The 26527-nt window shown below is 48.4% G+C and overlaps 1 protein-coding gene and 1 non-coding gene across 3 annotated transcripts in view; one reads left to right on the top strand and one right to left on the bottom strand.

The window, feature by feature from the left end:
* The window catches only part of ZFP90 (ZFP90 zinc finger protein), a 121071-nt gene that overhangs the window by 51328 nt on the left and 43216 nt on the right, over window positions 1–26527 (bottom strand). The gene's annotated exons all lie outside the window — the stretch shown is intronic.
* LOC121010063 (U6 spliceosomal RNA) lies at window positions 3451–3557 on the top strand. The gene has a single exon (XR_005780984.1). It is a non-coding gene; the product is annotated as a U6 spliceosomal RNA (small nuclear RNA).

Below are 26527 nucleotides of genomic sequence, written 5' to 3'. Positions count from 1 at the left end.
AATAAACACCCCAGGTAACTCTCTGAATCCCAGTTCTATCCCCTGACACCAACCCAAAGGGATTTGGCCATATGTTATTAAATTATAGTGAATTAAAATTTGCTTGAAATAACCACAGACTCCCCCGCTCCCCTGAGCCTGCAATGACCAGATTACATCTCCTCCAGGCACAGAAGTTTGACATTTCATTGCAAAGTCATTTTCTTCTCATTTCCTTATGTTGCTAAAATATTCTATTTCTCTTCACTTCCCCTTTGTGTCCCCATTACTCATGTTTAGTTAAATTTATCTGCTGCCATTTTTAATCATCTGAGATAGGCTTGCTGGTGTAGATGTTCCTGGGGCACTGCCTGGCCTTCCAGACCATCTGTCTCCTCCTGAGCCACTCTGAGAATTGAGCATGGACCCCTCCCTCAGCGATTCTGGGTTGACCCTCAGACCCAAGGTTTTTCCCCAAGGCATCTCTGACTTCAGGGTTCTCTCTTTCTCCCCACACTCATTATCTTCCTCCTTCCAGTCTCCTCCTCTCCTGTTTCCTGGGGCATGGTTTTCATTCTACTTCAAGGCCTGGTACTTCCTGAGGTCCCTTTGGTCACACTGAGCAAGGGCCTCCTATATTCTTCTCTCATAAGTTCCCTAAGTCCCTAATGGGACAAAATAGCCAGCAGCCAACGTGGGGATTATTTGGTGCTTGCCTGGGACACTGCCATACCCATCACATTTCTGTGGCTGGATGGATATCTTCCTCTTTCTCACTAGCCCATCCATCCTCATAATATAGGGGTAGGGATACTGTTCTCCCTGGAGGCAGTTGGCAAAGACCAGAAAGGAATATTTTGACTTGGAGTGGAATCTCAGTTTGGCCTCTCAATAACTGTCTCACTTAGGGACCTGGAATTGCCTTTGGGACTTAGGGCTTAGAACTGCTCAGGAAGAGGCACCTGGGTGTCTCTTCCCTTACCCCTAGGCCTAGAATTTTTGTTCCCCATCCTCAAGCAGGCTCATTTCTGCTCCCAAGCTTCCCTGGGCCCCTCAATCCCCCTTAAAAAATTTTTTTTCTTAATGTTTATTTATTTTTAGACAGAGAGATACAGGGCATGAGCAGGAGAGGGGCAGAGAGAGAGGGAGACACAGAATCTGAAACAAGCTCCAGGCTCCAAGCTGTCAACACAGAGCCCCTTAATGGAGGTTTCTTGCACTCTCCAGACTAGTTGCTGCTCTTGAGCTTCTCTGGGGCACTCAATTAATAAAAATTCCTTTATTTTCAGTACGTTAGGTGCCCAGCTTTGGCTGAGGGAATGATCTCACATGTTGTGAGTTCAGGCCCCACGTTGGGCTCTCTGGGTCTATTATCTTTGTTATTTCCCAAATAGTGCAGAGCCTTCTTCAGATCCACTGTCTCCCTCTCTCTCTGCCCCTCCCCCCCCCAAAATAAATAAACAAATGTTTAAAGATTAAAAAAAAAAAAGAACTGCTCAGGAAAGGGGCAGTCAATTCTCAAAGTGGCCTTTGAGAGGCAGGTAGGTCTCTGGGAGGCAGGATCAGAAGGCTGGGATGATTGCCATTTACTGAGCATTTGCAGTGCACCGGGCTCTGTGGACATATTTGGGGAGTTAGGGTTGTGAATCCCCTTTCTCCAGGGCGATAGTAAAAGATGCTTGTTCCTCACCTCAAGCTTAGGGAAAGGAGCTTCTGTGGGATCACTCAGAAGGCTCAATACATGTCCTTTGGAGTTCAGGGATACAGTGAACTAGGGCAGGGAAACCTCAATGGCAGGAGACAGGCTGGCCAGATGTGTTCACAGTGCAGCTAGGAGAGGGGCTGCATTGGGGTCTGCCTGCAAGGCCAGAGATCATGGGGGCGAAAGATGAGTGAATGTTTCCAGTGGACCAGAGGTGGCTGCTGACATGAGAAAAACAGCATGGGGTCATTTTACAGCTTGATCACGAAAGCCTCTGGGAGGAAGAAAGAGCTGAAAATTACTGCCAGGCCAAGGGGTAAAGAAGAGGTCATATGGGAATTTAGCTTATATTTCATCCAAGAGCAAGGCAAACTATTTTATAGTTCTATTTTGTGGTCATGTTTATAGGGCTACACATAAATTACCTTATTTTCTTTTTGTTTAATGAAATGTACTTCACTCTTGTGTCAATTCAAAACATATTTCATCTTTCTAGAATAAGATCATATCTCCAATCTACACTCATCTACATTTTCTATGATTTCCAGCTGCATTTAGGCCAAAGAGGTCTATTATCTTTATTATTTCCCAAATAGTTTATGTTTCTGAACTCTTATCTCATTTAATTCTCATAACAACCCTGGAAGGAAAGTGCCCTTGTTATCTGTTCCACTTTTGGGCATCAGCGATTAAGAAAGGAGCTCAAAGGTACACAAGAGTGAATGGCAGAGTCAGGTTTATTATTTTATTTTATTTTATTTTATTTTTATTTAGTTTTTGAGTCAGGCTTAATTAGATAAGTAAGGCCGGGGTTAGGGTGGGAGTTCAGGCAGTAGTGTTGCCAATGTGAGGAATGAGCGGCGTCAGCAGCCCTCCCCCGAATCTCCATCCCTGCTCCCATTTTAAAATATGGGCAGCTACTTTCTAGACAGGTTCCACGTGGGACCTCCTGACAAACAGTGGCCCTACCGCTGCCCAGGACTTCGACACAGGTGCTTGGGGCACTCTGTCCCTGGACACCCTCCACAAAGGGGCCAGAAGAGGGTTTCCTTGGTTGACAGTGGCTCTCCAAGCGCTGGGTCAAGTGCCATGACCAGATGAACCCAGAGTCATGTTTGTATGAGTTCAAGTTTTGGGAGGGGGGCAGGAACCAAGAGCGCACCTGCAGAGAGGGGTGCCCAGAAGCAGGAGATGGATGAGCAGCCTCAGGTCTGGCGCCAGGGAGGTGCTGCCTGTGACCAGACAGCTCCCAGGAGGCCTGGACTGCTCTCCCATTTGGCTCCATCCCAGGATTTCCTGGTGCCTGCAGGCACCTGCTCCACCCTTGTAACCTTGGCTGTTGATGGTTTTATTTTCACATCAACACATCTTTGACTGAGACAGAAATTCTTAAAAAACGTATTTCATTAAAATTTACAATTCCCCTGCATGCACTGGCCCACATCAGATTCTTCCTTCCTTTTTCTTTCTTTTTTAAAATTTTTAATGTTTATTTATTTTTGAGATTGAGAGACAGAGTATAAGCAGGGGAGGGGCCCAGAGAGAGGGAGACACAGAATCTGGAGCAGGCTCCAGGCTCTGAGCTGTCAGCACAGGGCCTGACGTGGGGTTTGAACTCGTGAATGGTGAGATCATGACCCGAGCCGAAGTTGGGCGCTTAACTGACTGAGCCACTCCAGCACCCCAGATTCTTCCTTCCTTAATACCACTTACTCATTAGTACTATACCTCCAGGAATGCAACATGCCCCCAAGAACGCCATGTATCCTGTGCTCGCTTCGGCAGCACATATACTAAAATTGGAACGATACAGAGAAGATTAGCATGGCCCCTGCACAAGGATGACACGCAAATTCGTGAAGCATTCCATATTAAAAAAAAAAAAAAAAAAAGAATGCCATGCATCCTGCCTAGTCCCACCAGCCTCCTTCCGGCCACTTTGTTTCCTTGGAATCAACGGAGAAAAATGAGCAGACTGGCCTAAAAGCAAGGGCCTTGAACAGACACACGGCTGTAGCTTGCAGCAGGGCTAGAATGAAGTCCTGTGGGTTTTTCTCAGCCCAGCTGCATCTGCCTGGTGGCCAGAGGAGGCGCCAGGGGCTCAGACACACAGACATCTAGACTGGTTCTGAAGGAGAAATCTTGTGCTTTGCCCGCCACTGGGACTTCACCGGTGATTTAACAGGACTCTGGAAGAGGACACAGCTGGGGTGTCCCACTGGTGTTATTTGAATCAGAAGCTCCTCTTTCGTTTTTTTCCCAGTGAAGCAGCTTCAGCAGGTGTTGAAAAGTCTGAGGCAGCCAAGGGTGAGCTGCAATAAGCAGCTTGTGTCTGGCATCTAATTTGATTTGACTTGTTTTCCTAGCCATGAGAACTTGGAGCCAGGAATAAAAAGCACAGGCTGCAGAGGTGACAGCTCCCTGCTTCATGTCCCTGGCTCTCTCAGCTGGAGGGTTCACTCTATAGCCACAAAGCTATGCATAGGGAGCATAGCCAAGGACTCATGTCAGGCACACACAGCATGGGAGATTATTTTTGATTATGTTTGAAAAGCCCCAGAAAAATTGCTTCCCCAAACTTTCCATGTTCAGGCAAGGGAGTGATTTATTAAGCATGAGGCGGGACTGGGCCAGCTCTCCTGGTCGGCTAAAATTGGTCTGGAAAATAAAGTGATTTGTGGTTGTCAGATCCTAAATTAAATGATTCAAATACTACTGTGGCTGATTAAAGGACTTTATTCAATTTCCTCTTGACCACATGCTCTTCTGTGAGGGCAAGAGATACTGTTTCTGGAAGAAATGCAATATTTGGGGACCGTCGATCTAATCTAATGGGTGGTGTTTATTAAGTATGGTCTCCCCTCCCTTTTTTGATGACAGGTAAGACTTAAGTGGGAGGAAGCAGTGACTTCCTGTTTATGAATGATCCTCCCCATGCCAGGCATCTGGGTAGGAGCCACTGCAATAAACCAGGCTGGGCACCTGAGGAATTTTTAAGGACCCTGAAAAGACCTCAAGACAATAATAATAAAGGCCAAAAACTGAAACATGAGCATGAGTAAACAATAAAAAAAAAATGAATCTGGGACCGTAGCAGACAGTCTAATAGTGGTGTCTGCATCACCCTGGCCATTGGCAGAAGGGACAGCTGGCTACCTTGGTGCCCTACCTTTTTGGCCCCAGTGGTTGAACCCGGATGGGACTATCCAGAGATATATGATGTGCCCTAGCATAAAATAGATGAGCTGGCTTGGGGACACAAATGAAGAACTCCAGGGCTGAGGTGGCCAGTTTCTGATACAGATGCTGAAAGGAGAAAAGAGAGAGGTCAAGGAGATGTTCAGATCAGTGACGTGGTCAGATATGAGAAAGCAGCTCAGGAAAAAGAAGCTAGGAGCCAGGGAAAGGAAACTTTAAGTAAATGGGGGACGAAGGTGCTGCTGGTGGAGAAGAGAAGAAAGCAAGCTCAGAGAGAGACTCTGTGACCCTGGGAGAGAGATGGAGATACCAGCCAGCCCTCCCCGGGCAGCCCTTATGCTAAGCTCCTTCTCTTCCAGGTTCTGCCCCAGTTTGTGCTCATCTTGAAAACAAGCTCACCCCTTCCTAAGGTCATCCAAGCAGGACTCAAAAGAACCCAGGTGGACACAAGAATCAACAGAAGTTTTCAACACTGAACCACAGGGCAGTTCACCATATAAAACATAAGCAGTTTTTAGAGAGTGATTCATCTTATCTCAAAGGGATGAAATGAGACCAAACCAGTAGGGAAAATCATGGCCTTTTGGCCACAGCAAGGAGGAGGTGGCAGGCACTGAGAAAGAATTGGGTTCACCTCCTCTGGGGCTACCTGCTCTCCCTCTGACCTTACTCTTGGGTTTCTGTCTCTGGAGGAAAGGAGACCCTGCAGACTACAGTCATGGCCTGGCCCTCCTATCCTGGGGCCAGACAGGAAGCTCACTAAGGGGACATTTCACTCAAAATCCCAGGTGCCTCCAAGATCTAGTGAGGAAGACCACAGAGACCCGTGAAGGGAACACAGAAGCGAGAGCATCTGGATCCTGCTGGGACCACTGGAAGCTGCAGATGCACTCATCCAGATTCCCTCAGGCCTCTCAGAGTCTGGGCTAAGAGTTAGATGGTTCCCCCAGTAATGAAACTTCTCTCATCACATTTAACAGGGCTAAATTTTGCTGTGTCCCAGCCCAGAGACCTGGAACCTGGGTCAGTTATCCCCACCCCCAAATATTAGTGGGGGCTTTCCCTTTCACTTCCCCAGATCCATCCCACCTTCTGCTGAGACCCATGGGGGATAATTGTCACACTGGGCCAGTGGCAGGGAGGTGAGTGACTACTAGGAGCAAAGATGATCATCATCCCCACTGAATGGTTAACATGCAAGTCTTCCTCCCCAAATGTCTAGCACAGTCCTGGGCACAGGCAATGGATCACAGCAGCTGGACAGGAGCCCACCAACTCCTGTGGACTATACAGACAGTGCCTTCAGCAGTGGCTTCAGGGACCTTGCTCACCCTAAAATGCTCTCCCCACAGATAACCACGAGCCTCCCTCCCCCACTTTCTTTAGGTCTCAAAGAGAAGGATCTGATCATCCGATTTAAATATCCCTTCTTTTCCCCCTTACCCTGCTATTTTCCCCCCAAGCACGTATCCCACTTGCCACAGAATATAGTTTCATCTTTATTTATTTATTTACATTGGAATGTAAGTTTATTGTTTTGTGTGTTTTGGTATCCATTCCTCTGCACACAGAATAGGCCCTGGCTCACAGTAGGCATGCAGTAAATACCTGTAGAATAAATTTATTGAATGGATTGTTTTAATTTACACTTTGTTTTTTAGCCAGAATGTACATTTTTCATATATTGACAATCAGTCTAATGCAGTGAGTAAGGCCATAGACTCTGGTGTCAGGCCACTGGGGCAGATTCCTAGCCTTGTCACTTTATGTGTGGGCTTGAGCAAGTTCTGCGCCTCAGTTTACTCATTCATAGAATGGGAGTACTCTGTCTTCCTAGTAGTGTTATCGAGAGATTTAAAGGAATCGATGTATGTAATGGCTTGCAACAGACCCTGCCTATGTAAACGTCAGATTAACGTTTTATTGGGCATTTGTGTTTCATTCCAAATGTTTCTGTTCCTGTCCTTTGTCCACTTTTATGGGGGCTATTTTTCTAGCTGATGGGAGCACCCTCCTGGGTCTGGGCTGAACGCCTGCAGTCCGCACACCCTCCAGGGGGCGCCCGGGGCCCGCGCTGCGGGGACGAGGCAACCCGTGAGTGGGCAGGGAACGGCGGCCAGAGCCACGATCTGGGTCCCCCTGGGTTTGTCCCCATTGTCCCGAATCCTTTTCTCGCTGCCCCATCCAAGTGTGGTGAGCTGGAGAGGGGCCTGGCGCTGGCGGCTGGAGCGTCGTCTGGGGACTACAGCCTTCAGGATCGATCCCACTTTTGTCCCACCTTTGTGTGGGGACCTCGAGTTTTCAAACCAATGTTACATTGTTTCTCCACCTTCCCGCCCCGCCCCCGCCCCGCGCCCTCGGGAAGCAAGCGGGGGATGCTTGCCCTAGTGTCTCAGAAGATGCCCCCTGCCTGTTGCCTGCATCTGAGGCGGGTGGGGGGGGGGGAGGAGGGGGAGTCTTGGTTATTTTACTATTAACACGTTTTCACGGACGTTTCGCTGTGACCTTAGGAACTGGGGACAGAAGGCAGGGAGGGGTAGGGGCGTGGGAGGCTGCACGGTCAGGATTCCCTCACCGGCTGGCTAGTAGGGTCGCCAAGCAGCAGCTCGGTGCCCAAGCAGGGGCCTTAGATGGCAGCTCCTGGGCTGAGGGATGGAGATGATGGGGTTCAGGAGCCCTAGACAGAGTAAGAGGGATGGCCACAGCGTCCCAGCCAGAAATGAGGCCACAAAATCCTTGGGGCTGGGGACCAGAGGCCTCCGCAGGAGCAGAGGGTAGGGGAGATACAGGGCGCTCACTGTGGCCAAGGTGTCACCTAATGGCTAAGATTGTCAGGTCTGGATATGGCAGCCTGGTTGTGAAAGCAAGTGGAAGGGTATCAAGGAAGTCTCTGACCTGGCCAGTGCAATGGGCCGTTCACACCATGTTAAAGTTACCCAAGATGAAGGCAGTTCTTTGAGGTGAGAAAGGGTAAGCCAGGGCCCAGAGCAACGGCTGAGAAAGGGGGGAACAGCATGCAGGAACCTCAGAGGCTGGGTGGGGTTGTTCAAGGCCACAGAAGCCATGGTCTCTGGGAGTACTGGGGGTCTGGAGAATGAGTGGCAATGCTCAGGGGGTATGGGGAAGCTTAGCAGGAGGGGTCAGGTTCCAGGCAGAAGATGGAAGGAGAGGTTGTGCATGTGTTGGTGGGAGATGGCCCGTGTTTTCCAGGTGGGAGGAATGCAGATGGGGGCAGGTGAGGTGATATAAGACTTCTCAGGTTGGCTGGACAGGATAGGGTGACCAAGGGTACGAGGGCTGGACAGGCCCCAAGGCCTCACGTGGGGCCCTGGACAGAGACAGGGCAACAGAGACGTCATTCATGCCCCCAGGCCTCAGCTGCTGCTTCAAAGGACCTATCTCCTATTAAGAACCCCCTGCACCACGATATATCCTCAGAGGGAGCCAGTCATGGGCTCGCAGTGCACGCCAAGGAGCCGCACACGTGCAAACACTTCCTGAAGCATTAAGTGCTTTAAAAGGCCCTCTGCCTGGCATGTCAACCCCATTAGAGGGAACATTTATCACAATGGAGGCACAAGTAGGTTCTTTGATGGTAATTGCTTTCCTAACCCATAGAGAAAATGCATCACAAACCCACCACAATTAAGTAAAATGGTCACATTCCTCTTTTTTGATTTAGAGCTATTTAGAAATATTAGCAACTGACTTTGTTTCCAGTTGTTGTTGTTGTTTTTCTCAACTGAAACTTTTTTCTTTTGAATCCCATAAAATATTCTAAGTGCTCCAGGAGAGGGGAATGAAAGGGTGTTTGCATTTCCAGCTCGGCAGCCAGCCATTGCTCAAATAATACCCTCAATATGTAACCTGGGAGCTTAACATCCTCAAATATTTATAATTACACAAAAATGGCCCTAAGAAATGTTCAGCTTACTCACAGCTGGATAATTGTTGGCATCCAACGTTCACAGACTCAGAGCTACTTCTGAAATTTCAGTGGTGTCCCTCTGCCACTCAAAGCATGCACAGTACGTGGAGTCTGTGGGCAGATCCCCAGTGGGGCAGAGAGATGGCACATAGAGGCCCTAGCTCTCCCTGGCACATTGCAGCCTCCTCTCCTGCTAGGCCTGAGTTCCCTTCTCCTTCTCCAGAGCGTGAGAAAATGCAAACGGCACCCAGCCTCCTGGTCATGAGGAAGAGCCAGTGTGTTGTACAAACACACATACAAAGGTGGACTCAATCATTCCCAACAAATCCCTCAGTCACTCGTGGATGAAGTCCCATATCTGGTGGTGTCCCATGGAGTCTCAGATGCTTCCCATAAAAGGGTGCTGTGGTCAGATGAGCATGTGACCGGCTGCAAATCCCAACCTATGCCCCTTTGGAGAGGTACAATGCATATCCTCTACTAATACATTTTCCCTTTCCCGTGGTCTCTCCTGCTGCTCCCTGTGCTCCATGCACATTTCCAGAAGAACATCAAGAAAAGTATTTTCCCTGCATAATTATCCGCCTCCTCCCCACCCACCTACACACATCTTTCCTGCTTTGAAGTGGCAGCTGCTCTGATTTCTTTAGGTGGACTGCACTCTGCATTTACTAGTCAGGTGGAGTTAAACTGCAGCAGCTGCCAGCCAAGGCTGGGGGCGAGGGACCCTGGCACCAGCCCTCCCCTCACCCCACCTGCCTAGACTTTTCTGTCCATATTCAGGTCTCCTTCCCACTTCTCCTGAGCTGGGGACACAAGGCTGTTGGTCCTTGGATGGGTCACTAACCAGTGCCTGCCCCTCCTTCCCCAAACCCAGACTGCCTTTCAAGGTCAAGAAACCAGATTTGAAATTCCTCTTCGGTGAGATCAGCGAGTATGCTTTCAGCTGCAGGACACAGACGACCCAATCCAAACTAAATCACACAATAAAGAGAGTGGATTGGCTCACATAACCTCAGAGTCCAGAGGTGGCCGAGGTGCCAGCCGAGGTTCAGGCAGGGTGCTGACTCCACTGCTCTGGGATTCTCTCAGGCCTGCCTAGCTCTGGCTATGGGCTGCATCCGTAGCTGAGCCACACTCAAGGCTGTAAAGAAGTCAAAGCTGTTCCAAACCCATGTCCACACTCTGACCACACAGAAGAGTCTGTGGGTCTTTCTCCCCATCATCAAGAAACCATCTTCCCAAGGACCCATCAAAAGTCCCTCCGGTCCAGTTGATCCAGATTGGGTCTGGTGTCTACCCATTGGCCAATTGCTGAGGCCAGGTGGATGGGACATGCTGATTGGTTTCACTCTATCAAGACCTGCCTGTGTAGCTGGAGGAGGGTGGGAAGTCTAGAGGCTGCATGGGGGAAAGATGAACATTCAAATAAAGTGTGTAATATGTCATCAAAGGGAGTAAGAAATGGATGCCAGAAGGCCCACAGTGGTGAACATCCACTTCCCTGGGTAACTTGTAATAAAGTCCCCTCAGCTTATCTGAGAAGCAAAGAATCGATCTCTTTCTCTGTGCACTTCAATAAAGAGCTTTCCAAACAAGGTCCTGCCTTGTGGTCCCAGCATCTAGAACACTGGCTGGCCCATCTGGTGCTCCACCAGTTAAGAGTGGAAGGAAAGGATCAAAGACAGGAAGAAAAAGGAAAGCCAACTTCCCATTTGCTTGTTGCACGTGGCTCTGGGGCTCTGGGGCTCTAGGTGAGTCGATGGACTGAGACAGCCCTGGGATCAACGGTGCCGGCTGGTTGCAGTCTAGGACCCAGAGTGACACATGCCCTCCTCCAAAGACCTCACTTCTGAGACAGCCAGGAGAAGGAAGAGCTTTTGCCAACAGCACTATGTGGCCTGTCACGTAAGTATCCACTACCTGAGCTGCAGGGATAATTCAATGAAATTCTGGAAGCACTTATGGAACATCTACCTATGCCAAGCCCAAGAATGGGCACTGTAAAGCTCACAAGTGGACAAGGCACAGCTAGTCCATGCCCTGTGGGTGTGTAGCTTCGTGGATATGGGTCACAACAAAGCCAGGACAAAAACAATGGGAACTCCATCACCAAAGGTCGAAGGAGCCCCCTCTGCATCACCTTAGACCTCTCTCTCAACAGCAGGAATGAGCCCCTCGGTGCTCTCACACAGCTACTGAGTGTTCTAGATACTCCTTTTATAAACATAGATTAGTAACAAACCATTCCAACCTTCATGTTTCCATCTTAGTTGCGAAGGCTTAGAGGAAAGAGTGCCTCCCCAATTTTCTTTATGAAGAAGTTGGTACCTTGGACACAATGTCCAGTTTCTTTGAAAACTCTTCTTAGTAAGAAGAATAATGTTTTTTTCTTCAGCAAAATAGTCTCTTCCTCCAAGTTTTTGAAAACCATCTTCATCTCTATGCCCAGTTCCAGAGTGGATGGGTGTTCAATGTCAAGAGCTAACAGATGCCCCAGGTCAGGTGTTAGGGCAGCAAGATGGGATCCTGTGGCTTCCTAAAGCCAGATCCCATTTTCCCAGAAACAGGGGTGCCTGCCTGGCTCAGTTGGAAGAGTACGTGACTCTTGATCTTGAGATCAGGAGTTTCAGCCGCACACTGGGTGTAGAGATTACTAAAAAAATAAGTAACAAACTTAAAAAAATAAAAACACACAAACAGAAGTCACATGGCACTATGTAATATATGAGACGCAATGGGGACTTTTCATAATCTGCTTATGTTTTGTAGTGTGCTTTGGTTGAGAAATTTTTGAGTATGCTTGCAGTTTTGGTTGAAACTACCTGGTGGCCCTTCCCCAGCTGACTCCACTGAGGTTCCCTGAAGCCCTTGGGTCTAAAGAGGGGCACTCTTGGGGTCGGGACCCATGATTTTCAGTGAGAGTCCATGTCGGTCACGCCTCGAGGGCATTTCTTTTCCTTACTGAGCTATTCCAATTCAATCACCAGACTGAAAGGTATTCATTTACTTTGCAAGTGTTTTTTGGGTATTACCAGGTTTAAAGTCCTGTTCTAGGTACTGGGTCTGAAACTCTGGGCAGCCTGTTCCTTAGGACAGTCACACTGAAAAGGATCTCCATGTTCTCTCCCACTTTTCTCGGCCCTTGAGGAGGTGTGCTGCAAAGACGAATATGAGAATCAGGACATGGCCATGCGGTGACTCCCAACTTATCAACAGTAAGCTGCCATAACAAATCAACACAAACTTAGGGGTCAAAACAAATGTATTCTCTTATGGGTCTGGAGGTCAGAAGTCCAAAATCAGTTTCACTGGGTTCAAGTCAAGGTGTCGGCAGGGCTAGTTCTTTTAGAGCCTCTGAGGGAAGAATCCTTGCTTTCTTGGCTTCTGATGGCCACCTGTATTCCTTGGCTTGTGGCCCCTTCCTTGGCTTCAAAGCACATCACTCCAACCTCTGCTTCTGTCATTACATCACCTTTCCAACTTCCTTCTTTGACCTTTCCTCCCTCTTCTAAAGATACTTGTGATTGGGGCGCCTGGGTGGCGCAGTCGGTTAAGCGTCCGACTTCAGCCAGGTCACGATCTCGCGGTCCGTGAGTTTGAGCCCCGCGTCAGGCTCTGGGCTGATGGCTCAGAGCCTGGAGCCTGTTTCCGATTCTGTGTCTCCCTCTCTCTCTGCCTCTCCCCCGTTCATGCTCTGTCTCTCTCTGTCCCAAAAATAAAAATAAATGTTGAAAAAAAAAATTTATAAAAAATAAAAATAAAAAAAAAAAGATACTTGTGATTATTTTTAGGGCCCACCCAGATAACCCAGGATAATCTCCCCATCTCAAGATCCTTAACTTAAATACATTTCAAAATCCCCTTTGCCATATAAGCTAATGTTCACAGGTTCTGGGGAAGGCCATTATTCATCCCACTGTACCAGCCTAGAACAAAGCTGGGTGAAATTTCTCTCTTATGCCTCACATCAGAGCATAAACTCCTGCCAGTATCTGGCTGGGTTTTACACCCTATCCAAGCAACCCCTCCCCCCCCCCACCCTGAAAATCTAAGATTTTCCTGGGGACTTAGAGATTTTCCTGTCAGCTTTTTGGCTATGAGGTTGCCTCTGTGGCCTGGGACCCTGAGATGGCCACTTAGCTGAGCATTGCTGGCCTCCCTGGCTACTCCTAAGGCCCCACTCTGGCTTCAGGAAGGGTTTCTTCTTCTTTTTTTTTTTTAACTTTTTTTTCAATGTTTATTTGTTTTTTGAGAGACAGAGCTTGAGTAGGGAAGGGGCAGAGAGAGAGGGAGAGACAGAATTCAAAGCAGGCTCCAGGCTCAGCTGTCAGCACAGAACTCAATGCGGGGCTCGAACCCATGAACCGCGAGATCATGACCTGGGCCAAAGTCAGATGCCCAACAGACTGAGCCACCCAGACGCCCCGGGTTTCTTCATTTTAGAGCCAAGAGATCTGTCCTAACAAGCCTCGTTGCCAGATGTCAGCTCTTCTAAAGTCATTCGCCTCAGAAATGACTTGTCTTTGGCCACTGCCAGGGCCTCCACTGTAATCACCTGTCAGTGCCGCCACCGACCCTTCTAGCCAACAGCAGCTGCCTGGTGGAACCTCTATTATCTGTTCCCCTGCTCTTTCCTGCCTCAATGTGAGCACTTGGTCCCCATGCTGGAACCACCCAGACATCTCCATGTAGGGTGACCAACTGTCCCACTGGCCTGGGACTGAGGAATTTCCTGGGATGCAGGACTTTCATTGTTAAAACTGGGATGGTCCCAGGCAAACCGGGATGATTAATCCCCATCTCCATGTCTCAGAATCCAGAGGCCTCTCAAGCAGCCCCAGAGAGAAAAGAAGGCTCTCTGTCATCCAGTATTAGGACTAGTTTCATTCCTGGCCTCAAAATTAATCATTTCCAGGATAGTTACCTAAGCCAATTAGTCTTTTCATGGGCAACTGCCCCTCATCCTCCAGGACCCAACTAGACAATCAAATAATCTGAGAGGGGTCCAAATCCCAAAGTCTGGGGGCTCTGTCCAACCTGGGCATTACCCTCCTCGTTAGAGCTAAAATAAAACAGCCTTCCTTATCAACTGAACATTTTGCAGGCAACTCAACAGGATGTATGCAGAGGCCCCAAACAGTGAATGGCTGGGAATGACAAAGTAAAGCATATCTATTATTGAATATCTTCTGTGAGTCCAGTACTAAACTAGGGTATGCAGGGGAGGTTGATAACCTAGGACTTAGGCCCTCAAGAACACATAAACCCCAGATCTTGGGGGATCCCAGTTATTTCCTATTGGCTTGACTTGAAATCTGGATATTGGGGTGGGTCCGACAAAGAGGGGTTGAAACCTAGATTCCAACTGCTCCAGGAGAAGAGGCAACCCTTTGCATCCCTTCAAGGAAAAGGCTTTCCTGGGGAAAATCTCATTTCTTGATGGCACACTCATTCCTGGGGCTGATGCTAACCTCAAGAAACACAGGAACATCAATTATCTTGTCATTTCCCCCCAACACGTAGGTCAAGGTTTCCTGTGAGCCAAATCAGCCCTAGCTGTAGGTAAAACGTCACCATCAATGTGCAAATGAAACTTCCAATTCAGACTTCTCCTGGGGCAGATTGTGTTGCTAGAACATGCGTGGGCTTTGCTCAACGTCAAGCAGACAAATGCATACCTGGTGCTATCTATATTCAAGGCTGCCTTACCAGGCACTGGGAGGGCATCCCTGAATAAATCTCGTAGGCTTTAGTGAGAAGAATCCCCAGCGACTCTCAAGTTCATCTCCTTTATTTGAAGGGTGAACAAACTGAGGCCCCAGGAAATAGGGAGGGATGCCCAGGAAGCCATTAGAGCAGGAGGGGGACAGAAAGGTGAACTGAGTCCTGGACTCCAGATCCCCCAGGCAACATTCCTATCAGATCGATTAATTAGGCAGGGTGCCTGGGTGGCTTATTCAGTTAAGTGCCTGTCTTCAGCTCAGGTCATGATCTCATGGTTCATGGGTTTGAGACTCGCATCGGCTCCACATTCACAAAGTGGAGCCTGTTTGGGATTCTCTCTCCCTCTCCCTCTCTGCGCCTCCCCCACTTGAACTTTTTCTCTCTGTCTCTCAAAAATAAATAAATAAACTTAAAAAGGGGGAGAGATGGGGCGCCTGGGTGGCGCAGTCGGTTAAGCATCCGACTTCAGCCAGGTCACGATCTCGCGGTCCGTGAGTTCGAGCCCCGCGTCGGGCTCTGAGCTGATGGCTCAGAGCCTGGAGCCTGTTTCCGATTCTGTGTCTCCCTCTCTCTCTGCCCCTCCCCCGTTCATGCTCTGTCTCTCTCTGTCCCAAAAATAAATAAACGTTGAAAAAAAATTAAAAAAAAAAAGGGGGGGGGGGGAGAGAGAGAGAGAGAGATAGGGGGACCTGGGTGGCTCAGTATGTTAAGCCTCGGACTCTTGATTTTGGCTCAGGTCATGATTTCACAGTTTGTGAGTTTGAGCCCTGCATTGGGCTCTGTGCTGACAGTGTGGAGCCTGCTTAGGTTTCTCTCTCTCCCTCTTTCTCTGCCCTTACCCTACTTGCACTCTGTCTCCCTCTCAAAATAAATAAATAAACTTTAAAAAATATTTTTAAAAATCGATTAATTAGGGAATATACCAACAGTATCAGCTGACTGCAATGGAACCTGGATGAACTGCTTGCACTGGGCTAGTTGCTTTCTGGGCATTATGTCATTTACTAGGGGGCCCAATTGTCCTAGTTTGTCAAGCACTGAGGGGTTTCTCTGGAAGCAACACTTCCAGTGTGAAAATGGGAAAGCCCCAAACAGCGACGAGTTGGTTACCCTACATTTAATCCTCTTAGAAACTCATGAGGGAGCCACTGTGGCTGCTTCCATTTTACATTTAAGAAAGTTGAGGTTTAGAGATGCTATGTGACTTCAGGTCTCACAGTCCGTAGGTAATAGAAGCAGCACTGAGACTCAGGAAATTCAACTCCAGAGCCCACCAGTTTAACCACTAAATTATAACTTCCTGAAAGATGGGGAATCTTGCAAATTTTGGCCTTTGACCATATGTATTTGGGAGACGTTTTTTCTGGAAAGAGACTCTAAGGCACTCTTTAGGACCCCATATAGGCTGAAGAGAAGAGAAGGTATAGGGTGGTGCAACAAAGCGTCCTGCACTGGGTTTACTTCCCTCTTACTCTGAAGATAAGAAAGTGCCAGCCATGAGATCAGGACTCAGGCACACCCCAGGATAGCATACAGAGGGTGGGAGCTAAGCAATGCCGGACCAGGTACTGAGGAGTTGTGAAATCACTTTCCCTGGAAGTGTTTACAAAGGGGAGAGTCCCTGTTCAGCTGCTGTGACTCAAGCTTGACCTCCACAAGGTTCTGGGGATGTGATCCCTTGAGGAACCCAATTTGAAAAGGCAGAAAACAGCTCTAAGCTTGACCAGCTCAGCAAGGCCACTTCCTCTGCTGCCTGCTTTGGTCAGCAGCTAGCAGGGGGTTAGGGACTCCACTAGGAAGGGCTTTCCTCATACACACATATATACACACTCCACTGGTTCATACACACCATATACACTAATACTCACTGGGTATTGAAGTACTGTGCTAAGTACTTTATGTGAGAGAACTCATTCATTTCTCACCATAGCCTTATGAGATAGATACTTTATTATAGCTGAGGTCACCCACGTGATAAGAATTGGCCCTGGGCTTTGAACCCAAGCAGCCTGAGCCAATCACCCCTCTATCAAACACTTGGCTGCGTGCTTCTTCAGCCACTGCAGTCTCTGTGGCCTGGTTGACTATGCCTGCTCCCCTCCTGTGGGGCTCCAACGAGCACTCTGAATGTTATTCCCCCCGCTTGGTGCTTACCCCGTCTATGGAGCCCGTCTGTGGGCACTACAATCATCAGCATGGTGACAGAAGTTAACATACCTGCATTAAGGATGGAAAGTGAAAGGAGAGAGAGAATGAGGCCTCCTCATGACCCACCTTTGTGTCACCCACTCCTCAGGATGAACTTAGAGAAGGCAGAACTGAGGGGCTCACAGCTACTCAGCCCTGCAGAGAATCAGGGGGTTTTCATCTGCAGGAAATGAAGGAAAAGTCTAGCCCTGGAAAGGGAGGGCTCTCAGCCCACACCTTTCCACATCCCTGGTCCTTCCTCCCTATTTTGGCCGGGGAGCCACTAACCCACACAGCATCCAAATAAGCATCCTACAAGCTAATGGCTCTTCCCCAGTCCCAGATACCCCCCTGAGCTCCAGACTAGCACATCCAGGCTACCATGCAGAGTTGTATAGTTTGTTTGGGGCACGAGGGTGCATGGCCAAGGGGACTGATGGAGCTGAGGTCCAGCTGTGCTCTGCTCACCAAGCCACTGCCCCGGTAGGAGGCTACATTTGCCTGGAGGAAAGGATGTCCTTTTCTCATTTGCACAAAGGCACCATATGCATCCATGGAAGCTTTGCACTTATCTATCTGGCTCCTGGACAGCTCTACTTGATATCTGACAAGCATTTCAAACACTGCATGACCCCTGATTTCTAGTCCTCTCAGTCTGCTCCACCCCAGACTTCCCCCTCTCAACGAGTAGCATCTGTGTTTACCCAGTTACTCAATCCAAAAACACTGGACTCTTCCCCTTTCATTGCCCCTCACATCTAAACCAGCAGCCTGTCTGTCAGCTCCACCACCATCCCAGCCAGCTCCCCTGTCTTCCACAGCTCCCATCCCAGGGAAAATAGCATAGTCTTTTGCCTGGACTATTACAGTAGACACCTATCATGTCCCTCCACTGCTGCACAATCCCTCTGGGGGATTCTCCACATTTTTATAGTGCTAACATCCAAACTTCTCACAGTGGCTTATAGGTGCCTAGGCTCCACACTCAACCCTAAACCACCAGCAGGCAGGACCTGGCCTGGGGTCATCATAAAGGAATCCTGCCCAAGAGAGCATCCTTCCAGGTGACGAGGCAGTGAAAGAGGCTGTGGTGGGCCACAAGCAGCCACTTGAGGAGGTGAACACCATGCCAGAGAACTGTTTGGGGGTTCCTAGTGGGACAGGAGGAGAAGGATCTTTGAGGAACCCACGAAAGTGCCCAGCTGGGAAAGATCCAGAAGTTATACATGTGCCACGGAGAAAGCCAGAATGTCAGATCCAAGATTCAGTGAAAAGAAGCCCTTTGGGGCCTCGTGCTCCTCTCCCCACCTCACTCTCCCACCTTAGTCCATCCCCAAAGACATGGACAACATAGCAGCTAGCAAATGGAGATAAGCTGGAGCAGGAAAGAAATTAGAGGCACAGTGTAACCTGCTATCCCCACTTCAGGCTTCCCATGTTGCAGAAGGGAGAGGTCTGAATAGGGTATATATTTGGTTATGTAATGGTGGCTGGAAAAGATTTTGTGTCTATCTGAGTTTTTCTAATAGAGAGAGTTGACGGAGAGGGGGTTTTCAGAAGCCAAATCCAGCTCATTCCATAATTTGCCAGCATGAAAGTTGGAGACAGAAAGTGCAAGGCATGTCCAGGAGACAAGTCACTCCATGCAACTTGTGGGATATGGAATATGCTGGGGGCATTTGGGAGAGTAGTGATGAGTAGCTGGCAGGGACAGATCACATTGGTCTCATGGGTTTGGTCAAGTAATCTGAACCTTACCCTGAGGACAGAGGGAAGCCATGGCTGGTTGTAGGCAGAGAGGGCCATGATCTGATTCATGTGTGCCGAAGTTCATTCTGAGTGTGGAGAATGGACTGAGGGTCAGAAGAGAGGTCTGAAGAGGCCTGAACAAGGACAAAGATGGTGGGGCTGGCAAATGGCAGTGGACTGGTGAGAAATTAAGGAAATGAAACTGGGAGGGCATGCTATATTGGTCCTAGGGTCCCCTGCTACCCCAATGAGTCACTGATGCCTGTGGGACGAGCTCAGTAGCTACTGCATGCCAGGCCTCAGGCTGGGTATTTCCATTTGTTCTCTCACCCAATCCTCAAATGACCCTTGAGGTAGAAATCATCATCCCTACATGGCCAGTGAGAAGCCCAGTGACTTGTTGGAGGCCACACATCTGGGTAGTGAAGCAGCCCGGACTGGAATCCAAATCTGTCCCAAGGCAGGGGCACTGGCCTACACAATCCTGAGTCTGTTGACAGATATAACTGCTGACAGCTGGGAGCAGCACCTCACATGAAGGACATCGGGTGTGTCGATACAGGCAGCCAGGTACACCCTCGCCGGGCACTGAGAGGAAAAGCCAAAGTCCCAGAGAGTCACTGAGGGTCCTGACCAACATGGCAGGCACCAGACATGGTGCACACTGAGAAGAACAATGAGGACAAAGGTTGTGGAGCAAAACTGAGAACTTGGCCAAGGTCCCTTCCTAAGCAGAGGAACTTGGGCTGAGAAGTTACAGGGAGAGAAGGGCTCAAATCCTACACAAGCTTATTGCCCTAACCAGGTGGAGCTATGCAGTGGCAGCCTGCCCTAGCCTCACTGCCAGCCTGAAGACCAAGGTCCTTCCTTTCCTGCCCCTTATGAGAGGAGAGGGTCACAGGTGACTGACTGTCCTGTCATCTACTCACAAAGGGTCAGAGCAGGGTCAGGTCGGGGCTGGGCCATAGGGGACTGCCCAAGCGTCAGGCACATTTCTAAGTGATTTACACTGAACTCGTTTAACCATTTCAGTGGCCCTTGGTATAAGTTACTGTCATCATCCCCATTTTATAAACAGGTAAGTAGAGGAACAAAGAAGTTCAATAATTTCCCAAGGTTATACAATATCTGGTAACTGGCCAAGCTGGAGCTTGAACCAAGGTGACCTGGCTCAAGTATAATATCTGTGTGCTTAGAGCTACTCACTACTCCCACACCCCTCCTCAGCTCTCCCCTGCCTCCATCCCTTCCCCAGCTTTCTCACAAAATGGTCCCAAATCCTTTTGCTTGAAGACCTAGGTACAGACCAGGGCTGAGTGACCTTGACCCAGCCATGCCCTCGGACTCAGACATGACCCTGGCTATCCAGTCAACCCCTAGCATCTGCCTTGCCCTGCTCAAGTGCCTCAGGCAGGAGCCTATGGATGAACCTTCCCTGTCCATTTGGTCTGAGGGGAGTCAAGCCAGACCTTTGGGGTGGAGAATGGGCATCCCGCAGGCATGCTGACCCACAGTAGGTCAGCTGGGGACCTGGGATCTAAGCCTACTGGTGTCCTTCCCACCACAGCCTTGCCATGTGCACAGACCACAGACCACAGAGACACCGAGGCCTTTGTTCCGCCCAGCTTAAAATAAGTCAGGCCTTGCTCCATAGTGAGAACTGCCAGGCCACCCTCCTAAAATGGACTCATGAGCCAGGGAGATCTGTGGCTGCAACTTTGTGACCCACCGTGACCATGTTAACTCCTGCCTCTCCATGGGGGGCTGCAGGACAGCCCCCATTCCAGACAGGACCACGCTTCCCATCCTGGCCTGGTCACTCTGGGCTCCCCTGCTTTCTGGGAGAGTGGTCACAGCAGAAAAGTGGGAAGGGGGAGCAGTTCTGTGGATCACAAAAGGCATGGGGACAGGAGTCCTGGGCACCTAGGGCAAGCCAGAATTGGGCCTCAACCTTTCCTACTCTTGCTGCTAAGCTGCCTTTTATCATCTCCAAGGGGACTGTGCATTCCAGCCACCAGGAAGCTGAGCCAGCCTTTAATCCCATTTTAAGGTAAAGCAGGTGAGACCTGGAGGCGTAGGACCTACCCAAGGGCAAAGCCAGGATTCAAGCTCCAGTCTGTTCCTACAGCACCCTGCCTCATGAGCACCCCATAACCACGCCCAGGAAAGGTCTTGTCTTGTTCTGATGCCTCAGGACACCCCAGACATGCCAACAAGTCAGTGAACATAAAGCCTGCCATCTCCCCTGGCAGGTTTTTCTAACCACAAAACTGTAATTTTCCCTTCCATTTATTTTTCTACTCATCCACATGAAGAAGACATAAAGAAAACATAATAAAAGAGTACCCAGATTAGAGATGCATCAAAATGGCAGAGAAGTTTAACTATAAATAGGAGAAAACTGGCCTCTCTTGGGATGGTCTAATTAGAGGCCTGTACCCTCTCATTAAGCAGCCTCACTGTCCTGCCTTGGACCCCCAGAGTCCAAGCCTCTTGGTGGGGTGTGAGGCAGTCAGTAGGGCTAGGGAGGCACTTCCTGGGTGACCTATATAGACAAGTTTTGGGGGAGGGAGCCTCAGCATCCATCTAATGTGGGTGGCATTCCCTCAGCTAGGGTGGGAGGTCAAGGGCAGGCAGGAGGTCAGGTTGTGGACAGGGGTCACCTTGGCTTGGGCAAGATGACTGGTGCCCTCCCAGTACATATTCTTCTACCCCCGCAAGCACATATTCTTAAATAAGAACCATGGATGTTCAAGGAGAATCAGAAAAAGCAAGTTTAGCACCATTGACAGCTGACCTTCCTTGGGTATTTACTGAATGCCAGGTCCAGCACTGCCAATAAACGATCTCATTTATTTCTCCCGACAACCCTGTGCAGTAGTATTATGATGTCCCTTATTTTACAGATGATGCACAGAGAGGTTAAGCAACTTTCCCAGGGCCACACAGCAGGTAAAAGGTGGAGACAGGGTTTGAACCCAGGAAGCCATCTCCAGTGCCTGTAGATCTAACCATGATACTACACTGCTCCCCTGAGAAGGCTGTGGAAGAGACTTATATCAGCCCTCAGGGGGTCTCTGGCAAGGGGCCATTGGGCTCTGGCCTCAGTTGCATCTAGTTTGACAGGCCCTGGATAAGGAAAGAGATAAATAATACGCTGGCAATGTCTGAGTACATCAGGAAGCCAGAAGGGAGAGTGGAAGGGAGGGGCTGCTGACATGGAGGATGATGTTCAGGATCTTCAGAGCTACCCAGCAGGAGTGACAAGTTGCATCCATCAGGTTGTAACATTCCCGGGGGAAATGTGAAGAGCAAGGATTAATCCCCGGAAACAAAATCTAATGTGGGGCAAGGCTGTGCCAGGTCTTTTTGTTGTTGTTAACAGGTTTGTTTTTGTTTATTTTTTGTTTATTTTTAATTTTTAAAAATTAAACTCAGTGCCCAACTTGGGGCTCAAACTCATGACCTCAAGATTAAGATTTGCATGCTGCTCTAATAACTGAGCCAGCCAGGCACCCCATGTGCCAGGTCTTAACAGGTACTCATTGAAGGGGTCAGTTAGAGAGGTCCACATACTAGAGGCTGGCCCAGGGTCACAAGCCCCAAGGTCAGCAGGCATTGGGGGCTATGAGTCTCCTGGGTTGAGGGAGGTAACCTGGGCTGCAGATCTTTAAGTTCATAGACCTCCAGGGTCTTTAAAGTCAAGGATCACCAGCCCCAGAGCTGAGAGCATCTAGGGCCATAGATACTGGCTCCCAGCCCATGCCTCCATCTACCTCTGCTGCTTTGGCCAGAGAACCATCCCAGAGGTTACAAACGAGTTCACAGAATCCAAGGCAACAAGGCTCTGCTAGGTGGGGATGGTTCTGCATGGCATCAAGATGTCTAGCATAAACAGGCTGGTGTGAGGTGCTCTCTTGTGAGGGGCCCAAAGGATGATGTGGTCTGACAGGAATTATCTTGAGGGACAGTGCCAAAACAAAGGAGGAAAGAGGCTATGCCACGCAGAGTCCTGCTGGGGGAGGGTGTTTAAGGGGACCAAGAAGGAGCCATCAGGCAGTAAAGACCCAAGCTAAGGCAAAATAGGATGGTTCCATGCCCCCAGGCTGCTATGGGCAGAGGGCAGAACCAGTCCCCCCACTCAGGGACTGGGTAATACAGAAAGGATGGCCATCTGGGAAGATGTCAGGAGCTCTCAACAAAGTCCTGAGATTTGTAAAAAAGGAAACACTCTACCTTTCTTTAGGCTTGGAGTGAAAATCACCTGTGGGGTACTGTGGGGGAATCTACCTGGTTTCCTTCCTCAGATCTGCAAATCAGATGTCTTTGTCCATCAGGAGCCTGGCCACAGTGCTCAGGGCAGGGAGGAGGATGCCCTGAAGCCCCAGACTGGCCCAGACCACTCGGACCCCAGGAGCGGCCTAGAAAGCAAGACAAGGGAGCAGGAGAGATAGCTTCAGTCTGGCCTGGACACTGGGGGCCCAGCCTTTCCAGGGAGCTAAGTCAGTGATAAGAAGGCTGGCTTCTTTCTCTTGAGTAATGTGCTGGTACTAATAAGGCCACTGCCGTAGAGATTTACAGAACCTCTGATTTCACAATCACAGAGAGCCTCACAGTGAGCATTAATTAAGGCTCAGAACCCCTGGAGTCTGGAACAGATTCTCATTAACCTCATTCTGTAGAGGCTATGACTCCGCTTCCTTTTTAGAACCCCATGGATGTGGCAATAGCTCTAGCCCAGGGAGCCAGGCCAACAGGGTTCCCTCCTCATGTTAGTGGGTGGTGTGGTGGGGGAGGTTCTAAGGTTCCTGATGACTCTAAGAAACTCATGTCAGAGCACACAGACCTCGGCTTCTATTAGAGTAGCTGACACAGAAAGGATTTTCCTTCTTTTGGCTTTTTATGTTTTTTTTAAAGCAGATTGAGATATAAACTCCATCCATTTAAAGCATTCAATTTAATGGCTTCTAGTATATTTGCAGAGTTGTGCATCCATGACCACAATCAATTTGAGAACATTTCATCATCACATTTCATTACCACAAAAAGAAACCCCGCACTCCTTACCCATGACCTCTCCTTTTCCTGGCATCCTCCTCAGCCCTAGGCAACCACTAATCTACTTTTTGTCTCTATAGATTTGCCTATTCTGGATTTCTTTTTAATGTTTATTTATTGGGCACCTGAGTGGCTCAGTTGGTTAAGTGTCTGACTTCAGCTCAAGTCATGATCTCGTGGTTTACAAGTTCAAGCCCTGCATTGGGCTCTCTGCTGCCAGTGCAGAGCCTGCTTGGGATCCTCTGTCCCCCTCTCTCTGCCCCTCCCTATGTTCTTTTGTGTCTGGCTTATTTTACTCCGCATACTGTTTTCAAAGTTCATTCTGGCTTGTATTTTTTTTAATTATGAAACATTTCAACCAAAAGTACAGAAAACAATATGCAACACACCCCTGTGATTTAAGCCCTAAATCTCAGATTTGTTAAATCTATTTGCTAGCCTTTTGCCATATTTGTTTGTTTTTTTGTTTTGTTTTGTTTTTTTGTAATGCCTTCCCTAGAGCTAATTCAGTTCTGAAGTTAGTATTCATCTTTCTTGTTCACGTTTTTATATTTCTAAGTTTATAATCATACAATATATGGTACTATTTTGTGTCTTTAAAACACACTTAATGTACATGATAACTATAGTTAACACCGCCATATGATATATTTGAAAGTTTCTAAGAGAGTTGATTGTAAAAATTCTCATCACAAAGAAAAAATTTTTTTGGTATCTATATGAGAACTTATTGTGGTAATCATTTCACAATATATGTGAGTCCTGCTGTATACTGTAAACTTATACAGTACTGTTTGTCAATTATCTCAATAAAACTGAAAAGAATTAAAAAGTGTTTTTAAATGTAATTTGATATTTTTGAAGAATCTGCACATATAAATACAAGGTGTCCAACTACTAAACAAAAACTTCAGTGGTGTCATATATTGTCTACCTTGTCATCTGTTCTCCACTCCACATGGTATTTTTGAGATCAATCCATGTGGACATGTGCAGCTCTGGTTTGCTCATTTTTATTGCTGCTATACAGTGTTCCTGTGACTGTATACCCCACGTGCTGGGTTTATCCAGGGGGTTCCCACATTTGGATTCTTACCAGAGAAGCAAGCGTTACTCTTATCTGAGCTGGGCAGACACAGATAGTTCCCAAGCAGAGAACCAGCCACCCAGCAATAAAACTGTGTACCTAAGTGAGCCCAGAGCCCCAACACTCTACCTCAGCTCAGCTCCATGTTCAGAGCTGTGAGGGGCATGGCCTGGCCAGCTTGTGCAAGATCAGCACCTCAGAGAGAGAGCAAACCCTTCCTGGGTCCTTATGATTTGTTCCTCACCTTGGTCTCTCTTTTATGAGTTGCAGAATCCCTTGTGAGGGTGACAAAGCTAGGAATTCCTCTCCTCATGAAAATGTACCCACAGAGAACCTTCAAGCTCGCCTGCAGGCCCCCAGGGTTGGGCTCTCACCACATCTTCCTGCCAGTTTCTCTATACGACTTAGGGAGCCGTGGGGCTTGAAGGCGTTAGAGAGGAGTAATTAGACATTGTGCACCTTGTGGAGGCATCAATAAATGCTTGCTGAATGAGCGAGCAAATAAGTGGATGGATGAGAAAACACTCAGAGCCCCTGGCACAGGGCCTAGTAGGTGCTCAGAAACAGTGGCTGTGATTAATGTATGCGTGTGTGTGTTTTAAATCAGGTTGAATGTAGTATTATTTATAGACCGTAAAATCCACCCTTTGTAGTGCACAGTTCTAGGAGTTTTGATAAATGCACGGTGGTATAATCACTACCACAACCAACACAGAAAATATTTCCATCACCGCAGAGGGTTCCCTGGTGCTCTTTTGTAGTCGAGCCTCTCTACCCCCACTCCCACCTCCACCCCTGGCAGTGCCTGATCTCTTTGCTGTCCCTGGAGGTTTGCTTTTTCCAAAATATAAGTGGAATAACATCATAGAGCCTTTTGAGTCTGGCTTCTTTCACTTAGCACAACACACTTGGGATTGATCCCTATTTTTACTCATATCATAGCATACATTTGAAAGTTTGATTTCCTTTTTATTGCCAAGGAATATCCCACCGTATGGATGTACCACAGTTTGTTTATCTACTTGCCGGTTGAAGGACATGTGGGTTATTTCCAGTTTGGGGCAATTAGGAGTAAGTTCACTGTAAATGTTTGTATACAGATTTTTGTATAAGGGCAAGTTCATTTCTCTTGGGTAAATATGTAGGATTGGGATTTCTGGGTCGTATGGTAAGAGAACGCTTAATTTTATAAGAAAATGTCAAAGTGTTTTCCAAAGTGGCTGCACCTTTTTGCATTTCCTCCAGCCATGTTTAAGAGTTCCAATTGCTTTGCACCTTGACCAGGACTTGATATCATTTTTTTTTTCTTTTGACCAATCTAATAGTTGTGTGGTGGTATCTCCTTGTGGCCTTAATGTGAACTTCCCTTATGAGGTTAAATTGATGTGTGTAATTGCTAGTTAATCCTGTAGTGTGTGGTCTGTGGCTGGCCAGGTCTTCAGGCCCAGACACTGCTTCCTTGGAGTGCTGGGAGAACCCAAGACACCATGAGGCCTTTTCAGGGGCAGATGACAGGTTCAGGGCTGTGCCAGGAGCCCTATTTTGCTCAAAATAAGTGGGTGCCTGCAGTCCCAGCATGCCGAGTTCCTCACCTGTGTGGGCTGGTTGGCTGGGTAATGACTTTGGCCAGGCTGTGACCACTGGTGCTGAGAATACCTCCAGCTACCCACAGTGGCCTTGCTCAGGCAGAGATGCACTTGTGGTACGAGAAGTAGGAGTGAAGGATGGGGCGGAGCTGCCCATGCCAAAGGCCCTATGGTTGCCTTCAGTGAGTGCCATTCCAAAACTGCCAGAAAGAGGTGCTGCCCCATTTAAAAAGTAGAGCTTATAGGGGTGTGCGTGTCTGCTTCTGCACCCAAAATGGGCTTTCTAGTGACTCATGATCAGATTTGTCACTCTGCTCCACTGCCTG

This window comes from Herpailurus yagouaroundi, unplaced genomic scaffold (genome assembly GCF_014898765.1).
Source record: "Herpailurus yagouaroundi ecotype Mexico unplaced genomic scaffold, PumYag 190, whole genome shotgun sequence".
Taxonomy (NCBI): Eukaryota; Metazoa; Chordata; class Mammalia; order Carnivora; family Felidae; genus Herpailurus; species Herpailurus yagouaroundi.
This window is presented reverse-complemented; position numbering and strand designations above follow the sequence as displayed.